Genomic DNA, 24,376 nt, shown 5'->3' on the forward strand with positions numbered 1-24,376 from the left:
CTAAAATATGTCAGTGTTGATCATTGGGTCTAAATTCTGGGTGCTGTCATGTTTTAAAATGCAAATCTACATTGTACAATGCCCTTTGCCTTATTTTTTCCTCAGGGCCTTCTTACCTCTGGCCTGGGCTTTAAAATATAGCTTATAATAATCTGTGTTTGATGCTAGAAACCAAAGTTAAGAAAATCCGTTTCATTCAACGACAACAAAAAATTCGCGGGGGAAAAAAATGTACTTTTTTCTGAGTTCATTTAAAAGCACATGAAAGTTTAGCTTTAAGGAGGCAGGAGAGATGGGTCAGACTTTCTTTTGCCTGCTTGCCAGAGGATGCTAACAAGTCATTGTCTTTTCTCACTCAGGCATAAATGCCTGAAAACTCCTTTTTCTTCTGCTTACCATTGCCTTAACCGGTAATACTCTTCTCAGACAGCAAGATACCTGAATGTCTCAACATTTATCTGTGCTAATACAGGCTCATTTCATGTGAATGCCTGCCAGGCAGGAACTAGGCTGTCAGCTTCATCCCATCAAAAAGACTTTCAGTCCCAAGGACTGATGGCAGGTTCCAATTGTTAAGTCCTTCTTGCTTGAACTGAATTTTAAAGTCAGGCTCCTAATGTTAAACAGTGGAGCTCAAAGAGAACATTTAGCCAGAAATGTTGCAGTTCTAAATATAAAACTCTTGGCTATGGATTTTGTTCTTGTTGTCATTATTTTTAAATGTGGCTACTGAGTGAAACTCTAGGGCAGCAAATAATGTGTAAGGGCAACCAATACTGCAGAATAGTTCTTGTTTTGGTACATTCGCTTTGTAAGTGATTTATTAAGGGAGACTGAAAAAGCCTGATTAAAATGCATAAACAGTGCTGAACAGTAAACAACCATGTCTAAGGATGAAAAAATGGGACCCACATGCTGTGCATGGAAATTGCCCTTAACAACATGGCCTATTGTTGAACAGATAGGAAGCCAAAGGTTGCTTGTAATCAAATTTGAAGTTTCCCATCACTTATAAAAGCAACACTTCCTTGTGCAAACGTTTCAATTTGTTGTAGTTAAAAACTGCTTCCTGACTTAATCCTTACAGAAACCAGGAGTTTTTTGGACTGTCAGGTGGATAGAAAAATTTAGACAGCCCATAGACCAAAAAAAGTCTAAATGAAACCAAGTTTGTATGTTGAGGGAGAAATAAAATCTAAATATTTAACAAGAGCAAATTAAAGCAGAAATAGAGTTCAAGATAATTTTTTTTTTCTTTTTTGGTATTTCATTTAAACAAGGAAAAAGGACTTTTATGGGCTAAGCATTCAAATCTCTTCCCTTTTCTCATTCAAAAATAAAACAAATTGAAATATGTACAAATATCAAATCATTATGTTGTACACCTGAAACTAATATAATGTTGGATGTCAATTATACCTCAGTAAAAAATAAATGCTTTTTAATAAAATAAAACAAATTTTAAAGAAAAATTTTCAAAAGAAAAAAAAAACTGGCTCACTATAGCCTGAATCAAGTCTATGGGAAAAGAGAAAAAAATCGTTGTGTGATTTTTTGACAATATGACAAGACTTATCTGATTGGCTAAATTACATGAGTACAAATGCAAGAATTATTATAAAATAGTAATTCCATAAATTTATGTTTTGAAGAATATTCATTGCTAATTAAAGAAACAAAAAAAATTATCTGCCAAACTTTTAAGCCATATGTATTCTTCCACTGTATGGATATAAGAGTATAAAGAAAATTAAGTTAGATAAATTTGAATAATTTCTCTCATACTATTTATATTATAATATGTAGTGTCTTAGTTACATGAAGAACATTTTTTAAATGTTTTAATACCATTTTTCCAAAGAAATTTAAAGACTAAACAAAAAAAGTCATCACTTTTCATCCTCCTAACAAATCTCTTATTGTTAAGCATGCAAATCTTTTTCTTTTACCAGCAATAATTTTGTAATGAACATCCTTATACCATAATCTTTATGTACATCTCTAATTATTTCTCTGACACAAATTCCTTCACATGTGATTTCTAGATCCTGGAGCATGAAAATTTCCCTTATTGAAAAATGGCCTTCTAGAAAAGTCTTACCAATTTTCATCCTACCAGTAGTACAAGACACTGTATCAAAATTAGCATTTTTTGTTATCTTGTCTTAATCTGTACCAAATTAATAAGTGAAAATGGCATCTTTTTAAAATAATTTGCATGTCTTTGACACGTCTTTTATAATTTTAATAATGTTTAGGATTCTTTCATTGTTCTTCTTATGTGAATTTCCTCCTAGTAGCACCTCTGATCCTTTCATAGGGTTTGCAGGAAAATTAAATGAGATAATTCATACGAAGTGCTTAATATACTGACTAGAAAAATCCTAAGTGTTTGATAATAGTTAATGAGTTTTAGTTATAATTATGAGTATTGATTTGTTTTCACTATATATTGCAGGTATAAATGTCATCAGTAAAGAAACTCAGTTTAAATGAAGATAGCATTACCATTACTCTGAAGTTACCCAGTTAATAGTTAAATAAAATTTATCCTTTCTGTAAAGAACATGAAATCACAAATCTACGGAGGGAAGTTCTTGGTAAGTAATGTATTCATGCCCCCCCAATCCCAATAACCATCACAAGCCCTTCCCTTTACTTTGGGAACAGAGTAGTGAGTCCAAGTCTTCGGTCCATAGATGGACAGGGATGTTTCTTATCCCAAAAAGTGTCCTGTGCACCTCTTTGCTGGAATGCAGAGGAATAGTGCAGGCTGCAGTGCACATTGCTGCCAGCTACAGGGAGAGAAATACAAGTCTGGGCCAAGTGTGACCTCAGAGGCAGGATCAACAACAGAAGGGGCATTGAAGGGGCTCTTGCTCCACTTCAAAACCAGAAAGTAGGCTTTTCAGTACCTTAAAGAGAGTGGTTAATTTTTACTAAGATCATAAGTATAATTCCTCATTTGGCAATAATTGCAGTCAGCCTACTAAGCTAATTCCTTGCCTCTAAATTCTTGCCTGACCAAGCCATCGTGACATTGCTACAGATTTGTCATCCTGAAACTGCAGGGTGGATTATGCTCTTCCCGTCTTAGAATACTTTGGCTCTTCTTACCGCTCCACATCTTTGCTCATGAAAGAAAGTCTGAACTATTAGCATAGCATTCACTGCCCTTCTCTGTCCAGCCTTACTTTTTCAGCAGCAACTCCACCTCATTTTTCTGCACATTCTGTGCTCCAGATACTAGTCTACTCACCACTTCTCACACATGGACCATGAAAATATTTGTTCCTCCAAGATTTTGCTCGTATTTACTGCTCCCTGAGCCTGGAATGCCCGTCTTCCGTTCTCTGTTGACAGAGACCTGCGTATTCTTCAAAGTCCTGCCCAGATTCTTTCCATCAAATTTAATCACTCCTTCCTCTGTAGTCTTAATATATAATCTATTTGGCATATTTCCTTCTGCCTTGTATTATTGATGGTTATTTACACAACTGCTTTCCCCCTTAGATTATAAGCATATGAGAAATAGTGACCATATTTTAATCATGTTTGATTTCCCCACAGCCTAGCACCATACTCACAAAAAGGAAGTGCCCAGTAATTATTTCATAAGTTGAATTGAATCTTCAATTACTAGTTTTAGTTTCTTTCTATATAAATATGACAATTTCCTCTATGAGAAAAAGACACTCTCCATTGGTTCCAAAGTAGGGTTACCAGAAAAATACAGGACATCCAGTTAAATTTTTGAATTTTGAAATTCAAATTTAACTGGATGTCCTGTATTTTTATTTGCTAAATCTAGCCACCCTAGTCCAAAGACATGCCAGTTTCACCACTGTCAGGGTTAACTTCTGGGCAACAGTGAATTTGTGTGGGCATAAATCTGTTTGCATCCAATTCTGCTGTAGCATTGTGTTTGTAGCCACCACGAATCCTCTTCATGTAAGGGGAATATAATGTTTTTGGGGGAAAAAAAGAGCAGAACAAAGGTAGTCATTTATAACTTGATCCTTATGTTCTCACAGGCAAAATAGAATAGATATTTGTGGAACCCAAATTCCAGGTATTAGTACCAATTCTTCAAATAGCTAGTTGTTCTGATCAAGAAGATGGCCAAGGTAAACCTTTGAGGTCATTGAGACATTCTCCTTTTGTATTATCACCCAGGATGTTTCTTCATGCTGCCCTTGGTCTCTTATTGTCTCTCTAGCATCCCAACCACAATGGGGTCATTGTGTGGGCTCTGCTTCTGCCAGCTTTCCATGCTCAGCCCTGAGGATCCATGTCTATGACCAGGTTAGTTGATAACGTCTGCTAACCTTGGCCCTCACCTACACCTTTTCTCTTTTCTAGTTTCCTAGGCAACAGTTTGTTAGTCTAATATTAAACCAATGCTTGCCATCATACAATGAGAAGAGATCAATAGAGCCCGCAGGATTCTCCGTTGCTTCTAGATAGCATCTGCAGTTTAACACTAATCTTCTGGGGACAATTCCTGGCTCCCCCTACGTTGTCTTATCAAAGAGGGTTGGAATTTCCTGGAGGAGTGGGTGATGTACTATGTAAGGGAATTATTATTTGGAGAGAGAAACCTTGCAGTATCCTTCAAATCAAATTATGTGAGCCGCTGTCTGCTGATGAGTTAAGCAGAATCTCTTATTTGCAGAACAGTAACTAGTGTGTTGAGACCTCACCATTTCTGACTACAAAGTAATTTCCTATTTATTCAGACTACATCTAAGTTGAGCTCCCAGTTGCCCATAAGGAACTTATTGCTCCTCAGAAGAATGCTCTCATCGTCCTCCTATTGGCCATCAGAGAAAGAAGAAACCCCTTAGGATCTTCAAGCCTGGCCTCTGTCAAATCTCTATTCCTCTGCTTCTGCAGACAAAAGCTGCCAGGAGCTCATGGCTTCACCGGAAAAATATTCCCACAGAACCACAGACACATTTAGAGTAATATAGTTGATTAATTGCACAGAATACGTTTTTGGCATGAAGCATATTGCAAAAGCAACTGTCATTAAGATAAAGCCAATGACTTTGGCCACTTTAGCAACTGCAATTGAGTCGATCACACAGACTATTAGCAGATATGTGAAGGAACCTGTAGGGAGATTGTGACTGCTGAATTAAGTGGAACAGAGGCTGCACGTGGCCTTCTGATAGAAGAGTGAGCAAGCTTGTATCTGCCGGCATATTGCTCTACACTCTAAAGTTGTGAAGGCCAAGGTGTAAGTAGTATACTCATTAGGTGTGTGGTTGCAGATATCTGAAACCAACTGTCGCTACTTTTAAAAAACAAAAATAAAGAGGAATGTATTACAAGGACATAATGATTCAAGAGCATTCTCAGAATTCAAAGGAAGAAGAGGCTGATGGACACTGAACACGGGAATCTCTGGAAAGTCCATAATCCTGCCTCTCAGCTCGCCATCTTTCTATGTGGTGTTTCATTCCTTTGGTCATCAGTTTCCTCTGCTCCCAAATCTTCATAGAGATTTGACCCACCATATTGTGGTCAGCACCATAAAAAGAATAAAGGCTTTTCTTGAAGAGGGGGGTCATAGTTCTCAAAATGGCTGCCAGCGTCCCAGCCTCAGTGGGATGTGAGGGAAGGAGAGGGCTCTTTGCGAGCTGGGCAGACACTTCAAAAGGTATAGGCTACAAGCAGTCATAGCTACCTTTTCGCTGAGACAAATTAAAAAGCGGAAATAGTAGAGAGGCCAGATATCTGGTTATATGCTGATGTTAAATTTATGATGAAGCAAATTCAGAATGGAAATAAAGTATACGAAAAAAATTGCAATTTACAAAATGGAATGTTCTATAGCATATATCGGAAACTCCTATCCAACAAACCCTTAACTGTTGACTTATTTGTCTCCCTTAATTGCTAAGCAGGACATCTCTTAGAAATAAAACTCAGTTCACTTGATTTAAAATAACATCATTCCATTTGGACTTGAAAGGTTTTTGCTCTAAATTTACTGATGGTTTATCATTAGCAGAGTTCGGACCTCCTGCCTGAGTAAGTTTCCTCAGTGCAATCAGATTTCATTCAAATACTCTCAAAAGAAGTGAAAAGCAATCTTACAAAAAGTGACTTTGGGATGCGATTCAGCTCTGTGATAGAGGACTGATAAATGTGAATGAAGCCTTACTCAGTACTTCTCATTTTTATACTTTTCTTTAGTGTCCCTTTCACTCAATGGTTATACTTTCTAGTCACTTCTCATAGTCATTTCCAAGGCATTTTTGTGCAGCCTTATCATAAAAAAAATTAGTACATTCCTCCAATTTATGTTTATTTATTTACTAAAATATACATTATAGAGTGAATAAATAAAAACTATAAAATGTGAGGCCGGCCCAGTCGCATAGTGGTTAAGTTTGCGTGTTCCGCTTCGGCAGCCCCGGGTTTGCAGGTTCAGATCCCAGGCGCGAACCCAGCACCGCTCATCAAGCCACGCTGTGGTGGCATCCCACATGTTAAAAATAGAGGAAGGTTGACACAGATGTTAGCTCAGGGACAATCAGTCTTCCTCAAGCAAAAAGAGGAAGATTGGCAACAGATGTTAGCTCAGGGCCAATCTTCCTCACACACACAAAACACTGTAAAATGTGATCTACAAGGAATCTGAGTAGAAGTTCTAACGTTGTTTTCCCATGCCTCAACCATCATCTTGTGCACTGATCTGTTGTCACAGGTCAGTTCATCTGAGTTGAGTTGTTCTTAATGCATCATTTTCAGTGTCCTGAAGGACAGTCCTGAACTTTAGCTGTAAGGTGTTCTTGGTAACCACATCTTGAAATGAACTCTCGAGACTCAACTTTTCACTGTATAAGTGTCTTGAAAATTTGTCTGTAGTGCCCCAAAGCACTGAATGAGCGTAAAAGTGACCAGCATCAAACTGGCAAAGTGAATTTTCTGAAAACGTGAAAAATTGGAAAGAGGCATATTGGCTGGGCTGGGCTTTGACCATAAGTCTCCACACACTGATGTAGGTGGAGCAGGGATTCGGGCTGTGCTGACTGAGACGCACAGAACCCTCCAAGGGAAGAAGGGAAGCCAGTCGGGTAATGATGCTCTCCAGGGATCAAATTCTCTTGCTTTCTTCCTACATGCATTCCCTTGTCGTCTCCCAGACAGCAAGACCCTGAGGTGATGCTGACCTTGCCAGCGTCTCGGACCAGAGAAAATCATGAGATACAGTCACAAATAAGCCAGCAGTCTTATCCTTTAAGAAAGCCCTTCTCACAAAATGAATGACCAAAATTTGGCAGCAAACCAAAAATAATATTTATTAAATGGCAGGTAAGGGGTTCATATCTCTGATCTATAATAAGTGGATACAAATTGATGAGAACAGTAAGACCTTCCACTAAATAAATTGGCTACGGCTACTAAATAATAGGCCAGCCCGGTGGTGCAGTGGTTAAGTTCGCATGTTCTGCTGCAGTGGCCTGGGGTTCGCCAGTTCGGATCCCGGGTGCAGACCTATGCACTGCTTGTCAAGCCATGCTGTGGCGGGTGTCCCACATATAAAGTAGAGAAAGATAGGCATGGATGTTAGCTCAGGGCCAGTCGTCCTCAGCAAAAAAAGAGGAGGATTGGCAGCAGATGGTAGCTCAGGGCTAATCTTCCTCAAAAAAAAAAAAGTTTGTTGTTGACCTACAGTAGTGGCAATAACCAAGAAAAAAATACATAAGTAAAAGGTTCCAGGTAGAAATAGCCAAAAATTCTCAGTTATTTTTCTTGGTTGATGGATCTAAGAATGATTTTAATTTCTTCTTTCTATAGTTTAGTTTCTATTTTTATATGTATTTTAAAATTTATATTCATGTAACAAATATTTATTAAGGATCTACCTCCCATGTTTCAGACATTCTCTTCAGTGCTCAGGATAAAGCAATAACAAAGACAAAATTTTTACTCTCAATAGGGTGCCAGATTTAGCAAATAAAAGTATAGGCATCTAATGAAATTTGAATTTCAGATAAACAATGACAATTTTTTAGTATAAATATAGTATTTTATCTGCAATCCTAACTCTCCAGGAATTTAATTTACTGGGGGATAAATTTCTACAATGAGCATAAATTAACTTTTTGAATAAATTTTTTGTTGTAGTAAAATACACATAGTGTAAAATGTACTGTTTTAACCATTTTAAAGTGTACAGTTCAGTGGTATTAAGTTTGTTCACAATGTTGTGCAACCATCGCTACTGTCTACTTCCAGAATTTCTTCATCCCCTCAAAGGGAAAACCCTGTACATATTAAGCATTCACTTCCCCATTCCCCACTCTCCACACTGCCTGGCGGCCGCTGATCTGCTTTCTGTCTCTATAGATTTGCCTAATCTGGACACTTCTTATAAATGAAGTCATACAAGATGTGGCCTTTTGCGTCTGGCTTCTTTCACGTAGCTTAGTGTTTCTAAGGTTCATCCGTGCTGTAGCGTTTATCAGAATGTCCTTCCCTTTTGTAGCTGAGTAACATTCCATTGTATATATATAAACGCACCGTATTTTGTTTATTCATTCGTCTGTGATGGACATCTGGATTGTTTTACGTTTTGGCTATTGTGAAGTTTGTATTAATTTTATACTTTAAAAAAATGTTTTATTTAAACCATTAAAAGCCTCAAGGGATAATGAAAATCTTTCTCAGAGCCTCCTCTCTCTCACTGGTATATGTTTAAATAACTGACTAAAGTAGAAGGCCAGGCAATAGTCAATCAACACAGAATAAGGTAAGCAAAATAAAGTAAAATGTGGCAGATATGAAGAAGCATGTAATACAGATCTCGCCATCAGTAAGATCATCCCAGATTCTGGGAAATGAAAGTCAAGAGCCCAGTGCTGAATCACAGCGAGGCTCCTGTGCCTGTCAGCCAGAAACAGCTGAGTTTAGATCACAAAAGCAGGACTGCCCCGGAGCAGTATGTAGGATGCGTCACATCTGCATGATTGAAAAGCTTCCCAGCAAAACTGTGCTTCCCAGAGAAAAAAGAGAGAGCCTTATCCAAAAACAAATCATATTTTCCAATCCTTTTAAAGGTACTAAGGTTCAAAAATAGTGGAGTCCCTCCTCCGGCCCCTCCTCACAGCACATGTCAGATCACTAATTCCTGCCTTCCCATTTTTGGTGAGTGTTCTTTTGTTTTCGGTCCTCTGAGGTTTTCAGACTTACATCAGTCAATTCTTCCTTCCAGCAGCTGGGGGAAGCTGGCTTGCCAGACTTTGTGCTGGCATCATCTCAGAGCAGTATGAAGCACGAGAGAGAGAAGCAGACACAGGGCACCTTCCCACTTTTCTCTCCTTTGGCAGGAGCCAGGCAGCCAATGTCTGATCCAAAGCCAAAGGAGACACAGAGGGGTGAGGCTGAGTAAGATGGGGAGGTGACCATCAAAGTCAGACACTCAAGATTCCTCAGGTGTCTTCTATGACTTGGTCGGTTCATTCCCTCTTCCAGAACTTGCCAGACTTTTCTTCCTTTGCCCTTGCTCAAGTTACCTACATTACCTTATCTCCTACTGCCCACTAACTAAAATTTTATGTGTTTTTCATTTAAGGCTGAATGCAAATTCTCCTTTCTCCAAAGAGGCCTTGCTGATTCTTCTTCCTTCTTTGGATTCTATCTCATCATGTTTATTATAATTGCTGCATATTATTCGTTATTCGTGTTTTGTGTTGGCACTTGCTCCTTGAGCCTACCGCCATCCAGCAGACATAATACAGTCCCTATGGCTGGTCCCCTCATGGTAGCAACTGCATTCCACCTGTTTCTGAATCCTCTCCATCCTTTCATTTACCTGCCACACACCCATCACAGTGTTGTCCTCAGGTTTGATACTCAGGAAAAAGTATTGAATGGATGAATAGTTCCTTAGTTTTAGACTCCAATTTCAGGGGCAAAGAAGTCTCTTCAAATACAAAATACCTGAACATCAGGGTAGTGATGTTGACCTGCCCACTGCATGCTGAAATTATTTGATTGCTTCTTTACATTATCTGAGTAGATGGAGCATCTTCCCTGTTTTTATTCTTAAAAGAATTTGTCTTTTGGCATGCAAAAGGGAGATTTTAGCTCACTTTTCTCTGGATACCTCCCAAAGAGTCCTTTCCTTCATTTCCATTTTTTTTCCTTTAACTATTTTTTCCTACACTTAATTTTTCAATTTAATCTTCTACATGAAATCATACAAACTTTTACCCTGTTACTGTTTTCATAATTTTTTTCTGTAGTAGTAACTCAAATATTCCAAATGATCATGCACTAGAATAATTTCCATAGTTCTGTGAAAAGTGGGAAAATAGCACACTGTTTTGAAGGAAATAACCGGAGCATCAATTTCTGTAACCTAAAGTAGCTGGGATGTTGTTGTTGTTGTGAGTCATGCTGCTGACTTTACGTTGTTCCAATTGCAGGATAGTTGTGGACTTTATTAACTCATTCATTTCTTCAACAAACGTTTATTGACTATGATCTTTGAGATGTTTAAGTAAGTACTGCACTGCTATATGCTGGCTGATTTTCCTCCAAACTCTGACTGCTTTTCTTATTTTCTTTTGCCATCACAACTTTCCCATCATCCCTTAACGACTGGTGTTCTCCAGGGGCCTGTTCTCGAGTCTCTTCCTTCTGTTGCTGGGAATGGCTGACATCTGACACAGATGCAGTCACCTCCCTCTCTGGAGCCAATGGTAGATACTAGTCGTCCTTCATGGCGCTTTCCCACTATGCCTGAAAGTGGCCTTCAATTCTCTCTCAACACAGCCTTTCAGAAAGCTCTCAGTCATTTGAAGATGATATGCAACAGGCAATCTTTCTGCGTCCCCTGCTTTTCTCTCCCTGAATGATTTCATCTCCTCCTATGGCTTCCACTTTCACGTCTGTGAGGAGGATGTCCAAAGTCTCCCTGACATTTTTCTGAGTCTAGATTCCTATTTCCAATAACCTAAAGTCCTTCTCCACCTAGTGGCTCAAACTCAGCTTATCCAAAACCAGACTTAGAATATTCTCCAGAAAACCTGCTCTTAGGAATTACTATTTACAATCACCTGGCCTAGAGACTTTAGGCTCATTTCTACTTTCTCTTCTCTCTCACTGCTCATCTGCATATGCAGTTAATCATTAAGTTATATTAATTCTACTTCATAAATGTCTCTTAAATATATCACTTCTTATTCTTTTCCACTTGTCTAGTTTAAGCCCTCAAAGATTGCCTACATGAGTTCTTGCAATAGCTCTCTCCTTCTCCATGAATGAACTACTCCTTCTCCAAATTATCCTCCACCTTGTCATCAATTATCTTCCTAAGGCTTTGATCTGACCATGTTAATAGTTTCTTTCATTTCCTTCAATGGATTTTTTAAGTCCTTCAATGTCACCAGGAGAAATATCAGATTCCTTCTTAGCATAGTGTATCCACAGCCCTTCACACTCCAGCACCAAATTACTTTTCCAAGCACATCTCTTGTGACTCCCCACCCTCAGCTTTCTGCTTCAGGCATCTAGTACAAGCTACTCCCTAAATACACCACGAACGTTCATACCTGTGTCTTTCCTCATGCTGTGCACTCTGCTTAGAATGCCTTTTCCCCCACTAGCTGCCCAGGGAAATTCTCGCCCTTCAAAGTTTGGATCTACTTTTCTTCTCAATCCCCTTTACTCTCTAGCCCAGCCTTTGTCAACGGTTCATTACTATGTTGTATGATGGTTAGTTGAGTCTATTCCACCAGGCTGTTGACTCCTGGACTAGTCTTATCCATTTTTGTATCTATGATATGAACAGCCGAGTTCCAAACACACAGTAAAAGACCAGTTCCTGGCATGTGCCAAAGCAAAGCATACCCCGTATTCTAAGTCACTTTTCTCCTTAAAGAGTAGCTAGTTGGTAAAAGAAGATGATTAGTTTGGCTTCTATCTGAGTCTTATCACATGGTCTTGAATTGGAAATTGTTGAGTTGCCAATATTTTTCCCAAGCCTCCAGTGAAATTTTCTTGGAAGCTTATGCAGTGAGGTGATTCATCCAGACTTTGTAAAACAAAATCGTTCCTCCATTTTCTTGTTTTAGAAACAAAAACAAAACCATCAATGCTTGATTGACATAAGCGGAAAAACCCTTTTGTTTTGTGTAATCCAGTGTTTTCATTAAGTAAGATGCAGAGTAGGGAGAGGAAAAGAGTCTTTGTAGGGGGTTCCAGAGGCATTCTGCCCAAGAAAATCTGATTAATTTGAATAGTAGAATTGGAATCTCCAACCATACCTCATAAAAGCCATTCCTAGGGAAAAAGACTTCACAGTAACAAGCGGCTTCTACTTCTGGATAGAAATCCCATTTCATGCTTCCTTCCTGCTTTCTGGAAGAAAGTGTTTCATGACACTTTCAGACTGCAATGTATTTTAAAGAAGGAAACCTGCTTATGGTAGTGGTTGGGCATCATAATGTGACATAATCAAATGTTGGTCTATGTAATGACATAACTCTTTGCTATAAAATTTAAAAACATTAGAAGGTATCAGAGAGGTAATTCACGCTAGACTTTAAAATTAAAGCAAATTAGTACTCGTGGTGGCAGGTCTGCCCTAAGCCAATGTAATAATATTTACCTGCATTATAAAACTGTATTTAATGAGGCAAATGGGATTCATGAATTAGAATGTAGTTTATGAGAGAACAAAGGCCTCCAGTCCAGATATTGCTGTCAGCAATTCCCATTGGAATTCTTTCATGAACTGTGGAAGTTGACTTGAATTATGCAGTCCAGATTTTAAGTGGAAGCATTAAAAAATGGATCAAGACACAGAAAAGTGGAAAAAAAATTCCCACAAAGCGAGGATACCAGTAAGTGAATCTTTCCTGCAAATAAAAAGATGCCAGATTACAAATGAGCACTCTCTTTAGTTGGCGGGCTAAATCAGTGTGCAGGCCAGGATAAAGGGAACAATGGACACCTTCTGACACCAGGCTGTGTGTCTGGTGAGCATCCCTCAGTGCAAATGTTAGTACTGTGTGAGTATTTATTGTGTTTCTATAAAGTCCTAATGAGCTCCTTGGGTGAGAGTGAAACCCTTTGCTTTTTCACACTGTGCTCAAGACCCCTAAACTTCATGGGGTCAAATCTAAAGAAAGGGTAATGGGCCATGAGGTCCAGCTTAATAGACCTGATATTAACACAGCAGCCAGAATGTCACCAAATGCAAGTTTCGGGCAAGCAATGAATGAAGTATTTGTTACACTTAAATAATATACAAAGCTTATAACAGAGTAGTGGCACTATATCAGTGTCATCATGGCAGGACTTTGAAAATCTGCCATGTATGAAATAACCCTGTAACACATCTTTAGGTTACAATAGATAAATTTGCCTTCCAACAGCAAATAATAAATTAGAATGGAAAGTTATGCAACTACAGTGACTGCCTACAGTTATTTTTAGATATGAAAATCTCTTGCCCTTAGAAATAATCAGGATACTATCAGCATCTAATACTCATATAATGGAAATGCATTGTACTCTTCACGTGGATTATATTGTTCATATACTTAAATGTATTTCTTAAATGAAACAAAGATTTTTCTCCTCTAATGGTCTGGTTTCTTTAGCATAGCATCCCTTGCTTTGAAATGAGTAAAACATAACCACACTGATGTCATGAAGCAGAACCACTTGTGTAAATATAGGACTCTTTTGCCAGACTCCTTCATCCGTGTCGTTGTTGGCTCATCACAGTGAGCCTAGTCTCTTATTACAGTGAACTTCAGTTCAAGTGACACAATGAAAGCCTCAGTCTTGGGATCTGAAAGCGTTGCATTCTGAGGTGTTGTTCGTAAGTTAACGTTAAAAGCATCGTCATCCTCTCCTCTGGATAAGGATGGGAAGATCTGAGGGCGTGAGCCAGTAAAACTAGTTGTGTGCTTGTACAGCTTCGATGTTTTTATTTTCTGCTGGGTTAGATACTTTTCTTTGGAATTGACTCAAGTAGGTTATAAATTATTTGAGGACAAGGACTCTCTCTCTACTTGTTTTATGTTTCTATTCCCAACACCAAAGACAAAGCTGCAGTATTGTCTACACACCTCAAACCTGATTGCTATATATAAGAAATGTTATTCATTCCTGACTAACTCCTCTTTTTTCCATGACTTGATTATCACAAAAATGGAAAGTTGCATTTATTCAGGAAGCTCAGACAATATATTATCAAATTAGTGAACAAATTAGCGAAATTCAAGATATGCTATCGTGAATTTTCAGCAGATTATTCACTGCTGACTCTCCATTTCACTTTTCCTTATTGTTTTGATTTCCAGTAGTCTGCCCCTTCCACTAATTTTCAGGCGTTACTTGAATGTCACTTTCATATTTTTAAAATTAGAAAAGGTTCAAATAGATGAAAAACCTCATGGGTTTCAGATAACTAGTTTCAGTGTTCAAGTACATAAAGCAAGGACATTTACAAATGAAAAAATGCTCCTGGACTCTTTAAGTTCCGTGGTTAACTGCCATCATTTCTCTTTGACTATTCTCTTTGACTAATGGGGATGGAAAGAATGACATAATCATTTACTTTTGTTGTTGTTGTTGTTGTTGTTGTTGTTGAGGAATATTGGCCCTGAGCTAACACCTGTTGCCAATCCTCCTCTTTTTGCTTGAGGAAGAGTGGCCCTGAGATAACATCTGTGCCCATCCTCCTCTATTTTGTATGTGGGTCACCACCACAGCATGGCTTGACAAATGGTGTACATCCATGCCCAGGATCTGAACCCGAGAACCCAGCCCACTGAAGCAGAGTGCGCTGAACTTAACTGCTCCATCTCCAGGCTGGCCCCCATAATCACTTGCTTTTACCTGTTGCTATTTTTAAAGGAAATGTGGAGAAATTTAGAAGTTGAAACCAGTTAATTGTTATTAATTTTTTTAAAAACCCAAAAGCGTCTATCGATGAGGTTGACCCTAAAGAATGGACACTAGGAGCCAGCCAAATGTGCATGATACAGGAACATCAAAACTCTGACCTGCCTAAAAATATCACTTCCACTAGCCTGCCAGAGTACCTAGAATTTCTATCACTGGAGTGGTTGCTGTGCTTTGGAACATCCTTTATAGAAGGCCCACTAAAATGCAGGCACAATGCGTTTACCAAACAATATCCATTCTCTCTCCAGTATGTATTAGCCAAGAGCAGGACACAGTCTAGAGTAGATTGTCTGAACCAAAAAAGAGTACAGACCTGAGTAAAGTAGGATGTGAAAGGAATTCTGGAGATTCTCGAGGCCCCAAGGAATGCACGAGGAGGCCACGTAATGCACCACCTGAGAGAGTGGGGTGATACTGAAGACTGCCTCGTACGAAATTGGGCATAACGCCTAGAGATGCCTATTAGTGTACTGTTTCTACATGTTTCCCTAAAATTAGCATTCTTAAAGGAATTTATATTTATCCTCCCTGGCTTAAACATACCAAGGTGTAGTTTTTAAAAATAAGTGTGTAATTCATTTCTTCTGATAGAATTTTAGAAGTAAGACCAACACAGATGTTAGGAAAGAGGTACTTCCACTTCCAGCCAAGATGGAGTACCAGGGACTAGATTTACCCTCCCACCATATCTGTAGGTATACATACATAGATTTGAAGGAATGATTTTCAAGACACTGAACATTAGGAAGTGAGGGACACTGATACCCAAAATGATTTTTTTTAAATAAACTTTATTTTTTAAAGGAGTTCTAGGTACACAGCAAAAGTAAGTAGAAAGTACAGAGTTCCCGGATATTCTCTTCTTCCCCCCGACACACAACACCCCCTACTGTCAACATCCCACACCAGAGTGGTACACTTGTTACAATCGATGAACCTACATTGACACATCCTTCACACCCAAAGTCCATAGTTTACATTAAGGTTCACTCTTGGTGGTGTACATTCTATGGGTTTTAACAAGTGTATGTATAATGACATGTATCCACCATTATAGTATCATACAGATATTTCACTACCCCTAAAATCCTCTGTGTTCTGCCTATTCATCTCTCCTTCCCCGTTAACCCCTGGAAACCACTGATCTTTTTACTGTCTCCACAGTTTGCTTTTTCCAGGATGTTATATAGTTCAATCATACAGTATGTAGCCTTTTCAGGTTGGCTTCTTTCACTTAGTAATACACATTTAAGTTTCTTCCGTGTCTTTTCATGACTTGATAGCTCATTCCTGTTTAGGACTGACTAATATTCCATTATCTGGATGTACCACAGTTTATCCAGTCAACTACTGTAGAACATCTTGGCTACGTCCAGGCTTTGGCGATTATGAATAAAGCTCCTATAAACATCCATGGGCAGGCTTCTGTGTGAGTATAAATTTGGATAAATACCAGAGAATGCAATCATTGTATCATATTGTAAGAGTATATCTAGTTTTATATGAAACCGCCAAACTGTCTCGCGAAGTGGCTGTGACATTTTGCATTTCCACCAGCAATGAATGAGAGTTCCTGTTGCTCTACATCCTCACCAGCATTTGGTGTTGTCAGTGTTTTGGCTTTTCACCATTCTAATAGGTGTGTAGTGGTACCACATTATAGTTTTAATTTGCATTTGTCTAATGACATATGATGTTGGGCATCTTCTCATATGCTTATTTGCCATCTATGTATCATCTTTGGTGAGGTGTCTATTTAGGTCTTCTGCCTATTTTTTAATTGGATTGTTTCCTTTCTTATTGTTGAGTTTTAAGAGTTCTTTGTATATTTTGGATAACAGTCCTTTATCTGATATGTCTTTTACAAACTTTTTCTACCACTCTGTGGCTTGACTTCATTCTCTTGACAGTATTTTTCACAGAGCAGAAATTTTTAATTTTACTACAGTCCAGCTTATCAATTATTTCTTTCATGGATCATGACTTTGGTGTTGTTTCTAAAAAGTCATCATCTTGCTCAAGGCCATCTAAATTTTCCCCTCTGTTATCCTCCAGGAGTTTTATAGTTTTGCACTTTGCATTTTATTATACGATCCATTTTGAGTTAATTTTTGTGAAGGTTGTAAGATCTGTGTCTAGATTCATATTTTTGCATGTGAATATCCAGTTGTTTTAGCACATTTCTTGAAAAGACTATTTTTTCTCCATTATATTGCCTTTGCTCCTCATCAAATATCAGTTGACTGTATGTATGTGGATCTATTTCTGGGCTCTCATTATGTTCCATTGATCTGTTTGTCCATTCTTTTGCCAATACCACATTGTCTTGATTACTATAGCTTTTGGGGATCAAGTAGTAAGTCTTGAAGTGAGGTAGCATCAGTCCTCCAACTGTGTTCTTCTCCTTCAATATTGTGTTGTCTATTCTGGTTCTTTTGCCTCTCCACATAAACTTTAGAATCAGTTTGTTAATGTCTACAAAATAACTTGCTGAGATTTTGATTGGGATTGCATTGAATCAATAGATCAAGTTGGGAAAAAGTGACATCTTGACAATATTGAGTATTCCTATCATGAACATCGATACCTGAGATGATGAATTTTTTGAATACTTTGCTTATCTAAATATATTTAGATAAATATATTTATCTAAAGTAAAATAAGAGATGCTTTAATTGGAAAAATTACTATGTTATTAGAAAATAATAAAATTAGGGGCTTTTTAAAAAAGAATACTTTTTTGATGCCTTTAATTATAAAAATTATTAAATATCCCCAAATTTTCTTACAAATGTTAAAACAATTCGTTTATTTAATAAATATTTATTGAGCACTAATAGGCGCTAGACACTACACAAGGCGCTGGGATCAAGAGCACACAAGACAAGAATTCTCTCTGCTAAAAGCTCACACTTTGGAGGTTGATGAGCAATAGGGGATTGCAATACAATGTCATAAGAGTTACTAATGGGTGTCAGTAATTCAGAGTGTTTGGGGTCAACTAGAAGGGGTAAAACTTAGCTTCAATGGTCGGAGAAGGCTTCCTGCAGAGGGTAACATGTAATGGAGACTCCTCCTCCTCTTCCCAACTTTTAAATTTTGAAAGACTCCATCCTCATCTCTATCTGTATCCATTCCCTAGACAATTGCATCCATTCCAAGACTTTAAATTGTATCTTCAGCTGTTGAGTCCCAGTGCTGATTGTCCAGCATGCCTGACTTCTCTCTTGAGCTCTAAACTCAGATGTGCAGCTGCCCGCTAGACATCGACATTCGGTTGTCTGTTTCAAATTTATTGTAAGAAAATATTCTTGATTTTCTTCTCCAAACCTAGTTTCTCGCATCTTCCCATCTTAGCAACTCACTAACCTTTGAGAGAACCATGACTTCCCTCTTGCCTTCACATTCCACAGTCAGCTCATCAGCAAATCCTGTTGACTCTAATTTCAAAATAAATCCCAATGCCAGTGACCTCTCACCACCTCGCCCACTATCTCCTAGTTCAAGCCAGCATCATTGTTTGTCTGAGCTATTGTAATAGACCACTGGCTCTCCTCCTGTTTCCAGTACCGCTCCTCCACAGTAGTCTGAGTGATTAAAAATTTTTTTTTAAAAAATTTTGGAATGGCCATGTGTTCTCAAAAGGCTTCCTATCAGGCTTAAACTAAAATCCAAATTTCTTACAATGGTGCACCCAGATTATTTGGTCCCTGCCTACCTCTCTCTTGTTTCCCCTGCTCCACCTTTTGCTCACTCATTCCAGCTGAAACTGGTTTTGTTGCTGATCCTCAAAGATGCCACTCTTGTTTTCACATTAAGGCCTTTGCGCCTGCTCTTCCCTTAGCCCAGAATGTTCTTTCCTCAGATCTTAGCAGAGTTCTAGACCTGAACCTCACATTTCAAGGGCCCAGGGAAAAGTGAAAATAGACACTCTATATCTTATGTTTCAGATGATAAAGCAAGACAACAAACTCCCAGATAAAGTGTACTCTATCCTCTTGCCTTGACAAATAGACTCTCGTGGTCACAATTTTTTCTAATTGTAAAGCTACGGTTATTATATGATATAGTTGACAAAATATCAAAGATTATTAAACTTAATTTTTTTGTGTGTCTGGATGTTTCGTTGATGGAACAGCAATGCCTAAATGAGTAGTAAAATACATAATTCATAAGTTATTTTGTGTCTTAATCCATTAAACATTTTTCTTACTCTCATTTCAGCAAAATCACAATTTTTATAATCAAGATTTTTACATAATGTATTTTGTTGACAATATTGATCTAAAGGATTAAAAATAAAATGTAATTGTATTTAAAATGCATACGATTTGAATATATTCTAATGAAAAAGTTAAAAATTAAAGTAAAAAAATTAAAATTATTTTTCAGTTTTTCAAAGAAGTTATAGTAAAGATTTCAAAATTAGGTATTAAAATTAAAAGATAAAATATAAATATAACTAATGAATATCAAAATGTTAATATAATTGTTTAAACAAAGATGAAATTTTATTTCTTTTTGGAAAATTTACTTAAATTGTACTAAATATTTTTATACATATAAAATGATCCACAATTTTAGTGTTCCATGTCCATCTAATTGTCAATGTGAAAAATAAAATTAATTTGTATCTCCAAAACCAGAAATCAAAACAGGAGGAGAAGGAAGTAAATGGACATTTAGCACTAATGGGAAATAATTTTTCATTATGCAAGAATCTATTCCTTTCTGGTTGGAGGAATTTGACAATTCAATTAATATCTCTCTTATCTTGGCACCTCTCTTACTCGTATCCTCTCCAACACCAAGAGCAGCACAGCTTACCCACCCTCACGGCATTAGGCCTTTTGTTTTGAGGTCACAGCACAAGAGTTTTTGACAGAAGTTTCCCTGGGGGCTGAGCCATTGTACTCACAAGAAGCGGTGTTTAGGGTCATTAGTTATGCTGTGGCAGCACTGAGTGCCAGACCCCGGGTGACTGAAGCTTCCATGTATTCTTTAATAAATTTGTTTTTGTGTGTTGTGATATGTAGGTCCCTCTAATGAGCAGAACCCAAGAGGGAAGCTGCCCTCTTGCCCGAACCTAAAGTTGGTATTACAAAGCTCGCTCCTCTAATTCTTTCAGTTTTGATTCAAATATCACCTTATTAGACACTCCCAACACACAAATACACACATGCACACACATGCACACACACACGCCTGCATGCACACCTGAATGCCCATTTATACACCCATGTGCCTTTACCATCCTCTAGACCCTATTCCAGATCTAATTTTCTTCAGAGTACTTCCTCCTACCTGACATGTGTCATGTATTGATTTATTATTGCCTGTCTCCCAACTAGAATGTAAGCTCTGTAAACAAATGCTCCTTTCCTCTTTCCTCTCCGGTCACTGTTGGGCAGTGTGTGCAGGTGTTTAGGGGGCGGGAATGGGAGCATTGGCTAGAAAGAAGGTAACACAAGGAATCCAGAAAAATTACCCAATTTGCTGTTGCTCAGGGATATTTTTGACAAATACCATAAAATACAACTGTTCTCCAGATTTGCGTATTTACAATGAAAGCTAAGGGAATCTTCTGATAGGATTTGAGTTTGAGAGCAGAGAAATTAAGACTCTTTGCAGACTATCCTCTTGGGTGTTCTGTAGTGAGAACCTGAGGGAGCCCCTGAAGGCCTTGGTCACCTCCATGGTCCCATCAGTTTGTTTCCCTGACTGAGGTCATACACACCTTACCAAAACCAGACCCTCCCCCTTACAAATGTGTTTACTTGGTAATATCCTTTGCTAAATAATAAAATGTCAAGTTACAAAGATACAGATATTGTCCCATCCCAGTAAAACTAAAATGGAAAAATAATTGTCACAACAACTACAATCTAAATGCACACCAAAAAATGGTTTTCTTAGGGAAGAATTCTCATAAGTACAAGGCTATGTTATTTCCTGGGCTTTTTTGAGTTTTTTTTTTATCTTATCCTTTTTCATTCCCTTTCTCTCAAACCGTCCCTTGTAAAAAAAAAAAAAAAAGTACCTAAAGGAAGTCATTGTAAAAATTAAGTTAATGTATCATGACTGAAGCCAAAAATATATAGTTTCCTTATAATTGCCATGAAGGAGAAAAAACTGTGGGACTCATCCCGTTAAGCGGGTTGTTAATGACATAGACGTCACTAGCTGAAACAGCCCCAACTGTGATCAACCTCATCAAAATTTGGTTCCTTTTCCCCATTGAAATGTTTCTTCACTAAATTGTTTGTGGTGTGCCTATGCCAGTGGCTTCAAAGCATTTCTTTTTTTCTTTTTTTTAAAAACTTTAAATATATGCTCTCCCTTCAGCAGTTTCTTACAATCTTTTAAGCTGTTGGAAATTGAATCTTTTAATGGCAGCAAGATCAGTTAGCTGCTGTAAACATTCAGTAGCTATCCAAAACGTCTGCGTCAGACGCCAAGTGAAAATATGAGGTTTCATGTTTTATTCTGAAGACTTAAACTCCTTTATAAAGAGACATCAAGAATTAATAGTGATTTGTGATTTCCTAGGAAAATTCTGCCACCTGGAATTTAAATATAGGAATCTGCAGTTAAAAAAATGAAATCAACCTCATAGTTTGAGGTTGTTTTTCTACAGTTCTGTGTACAATTACCTATGGAAAAAGAGAGAAAGGAGGAAAGGAAATCATCATAGAATTAAAATGTTTTAGGACAAAAATTATGTAAAGTTCACAAAGCAGCTTTACTTCAGGTTTGAGTAATTCTCAGAGTACAGATGCATACAATTAGTAATCATAGCGCTGGTCTTTCTTTGATAAAACCTCCAGTTATCTGTGGAGTATGTTTTATTTAACAAGCCTTTATTAAATTGCTGTGTGTCAGGAAATGTGCTCTCCGCTAAAGATGTAAAATTTAATTCCCATTCTAGTGGAGAAGAGCTACCTTTAATTAAAAAAACACTACATTTAATACCCAAAAGAATTGAAAGAAGGATCTCAAAGAGATAGTTGTACATCCATGTTCATAGCAGCATTATTCACAACATCTAAAATGTAGAAGCAACCAAATGTCCCTGGACAGATGAATGGATAAGCAAACTGTGTTATATACATACAATGAAATATTACTCAGCCTCAAAAAGGAAGGACATTCTGCTACATGCTATAACATGGAAGAACGTGAGGACATTATGCTAAGTGAAATAAGCCAACCACAAAAAAAACTAACATAGTGTGATTCCACTTATATGAGGTACCGAGAATAGTCAAAATCATATAGAAACAAATAGAATGGTGGTTGCCAGGGGCTAGGGGAAGCAGAAATGGAGAGTTATTGTTTAATGGCTACAGAGTTTCAGTTTTGCAAGATGAAGAGTTCCAGAGATGGATGGTGATGATTGCACAATAACGTGAATGTATTTAAGGCCACTGAACTGTACACTTAAAAATGATTAAAATGGTAAATTTGTGCTATGTGTATTTTATCACAATAAAAAATTGAAAAAACCCCTACATTTCAAAATTATAAGTACATAATAGAAACATAGACAATATACAGTAGAGTCATAGAAGAGGAAGAAATTACCTCTGCGTCAGGTGGGGAGATAGCCAGAGAAGGCTTGCTGTGGAGGGGATTGCTGAGTGAGACCTCAGAGGGCACAAAATGCATTAGCACTTGCTGAATCAACTCCAGTTAACAGCAGATTGACCACACTCCCATTCCCCCTGTAAATATACTGCCTGATAACCACGGCTACTGGTTGCTAGTTATAGTAACTGCCTTCTGGAGTGCCCAGGCTTCCCCTCTCACCTGATGACTTGTGTGCTTATCAAGAGTCAGATATACAGATGGTGAACAGGTGCATGAAAAGATGTTCAACATCTGTAATTATTAGGGAAATGCAACTCAAAAGTACAATGAGACATCACCTCGCACCAGCCAGAAGGGCTATTATGAAGAAGACAAGAAATAACAAGTGTTGGAGAGGATGTGGAGAGAAGGGAACCCTCGTACACTGCTGGCGGGACTGCAAACTGGTGCACCCACTATGGAAAACAGTATGGAGGTTCCTCAAAAACTTAAGAATAGATCTACCATATGATCTAGCTATTCCACTTCTGAGTGTTTATCCAAAGAACAGGAAAACACTAATTCAAAAAGATATATGCACCCTTATATTCATTACTGCATTATTCACAATAGCCAAGACTTAGAAACAACCTAAGTGCCCATCAACAGATGAATGGATAAATACGGTATAATATATACAGAGGAATACTACTAGGCCATGAAAAAGATGAAGTCTTTCCATTTGCTACAACGTAGATGGATCTTGAGGCCGTTATGCTAAGCAAAATAAGTCAGATGAAGACAGCCAAATACCATGTGATTTCACTCATAGTGAAAGATAAAACAACAACAGCAAACAAATGCATAGACATAGAGAATAGATCGATGGTTACCAGAAGGGAATGGGGGAGGGGTAAAAAGACACATGTATATGGTAATTGATGGCAGTTAGACTTTGGGTGGTGAACATGACTTAGTCTACACAGAAATCAAAATATAACGATGTACAGCTGTAATTTATATAATGCTATAAACCAATGTTCAATAAAAAATTTTAATAAAACTATAAATAAATAGTAAATTTTTTAAAGGGTCAGAAGCATTGATTCCCCAGTGTTTATGCCCATTGTACTTATTGTAATTACTCAGTCAAATTAAATATTATGTAAACCAATTCTTTCAGCATGAAAAGGAAGAGAAGTGTTGATCTGTAAAAATGAATGCTTTGGAAAGGCTCCATAAATTAGTCACTATAAAAAAATTGAAATTTTTGTTGCATTAGGTGTGAGTAAGACACTTACAAATAACTGGAAGAAAATTGTAAACATCTAGATAAATTTTGCACGCAGATTACTTTGCAAGTGCCCTTAAGTTTCTCTTCCTCTTTAATGAAATCAAAACTAGAGATTGTAGAATAATGCAAAAAGGACAAAGATAATGCAAGATGAACTATAAGAAACTTCAATCAGCAGACACTATCTCAAAGAAAAAGCCTTGGCCCTACGCTAAAGTTTGACAACTAAATGTGACATTTATATGTTTTAATTTAAAATAATTAAATATAGATACTATATATATCTATAATCTTTTAATTATTCCCTTTTTCTACCACACTATCAATTACAGGTTTGATTTCCTTGGTTAAGAAGACATAGTGATTTAGAACACAGGCTCTGGAACCAGATTGCCTGGGTTGAATTATAGCTCTACCAGTTATGAGCTATGTGAGCTCGGGCAAATTAATCTCTTTGTACTTTAGTTTTATCATCTATTAAGTGGGGCTAATAATACTACAATATCTAAGAGATTTGTTTTAAGGACTAAATTATTTGGTATATGTAAATACACGTAGCTACACTTATGT

The 24,376-nt window shown here is 37.6% G+C and overlaps 1 long non-coding RNA gene across 2 annotated transcripts in view; it reads left to right on the forward strand.

Annotated features, from left to right (window-relative positions):
• LOC139083557 (uncharacterized) overlaps positions 1 to 24,376 on the forward strand; it is a 75,320-nt gene that overhangs the window by 31,054 nt on the left and 19,890 nt on the right. The window contains exon 1 of one of the 2 annotated variants that reach the window (XR_011540389.1): positions 4,176 to 4,305. The exons of the other annotated variant lie outside the window; for it this stretch is intronic. This is a non-coding gene — a long non-coding RNA (uncharacterized lncRNA). Of the gene's footprint in view, positions 1 to 4,175; positions 4,306 to 24,376 lie in introns of those variants that run through there. 2 annotated transcript variants of the gene reach the window in all.

Source organism: Equus przewalskii, chromosome 5 (genome assembly GCF_037783145.1).
Source record: "Equus przewalskii isolate Varuska chromosome 5, EquPr2, whole genome shotgun sequence".
NCBI classification, from domain to species: domain Eukaryota; kingdom Metazoa; phylum Chordata; class Mammalia; order Perissodactyla; family Equidae; genus Equus; species Equus przewalskii.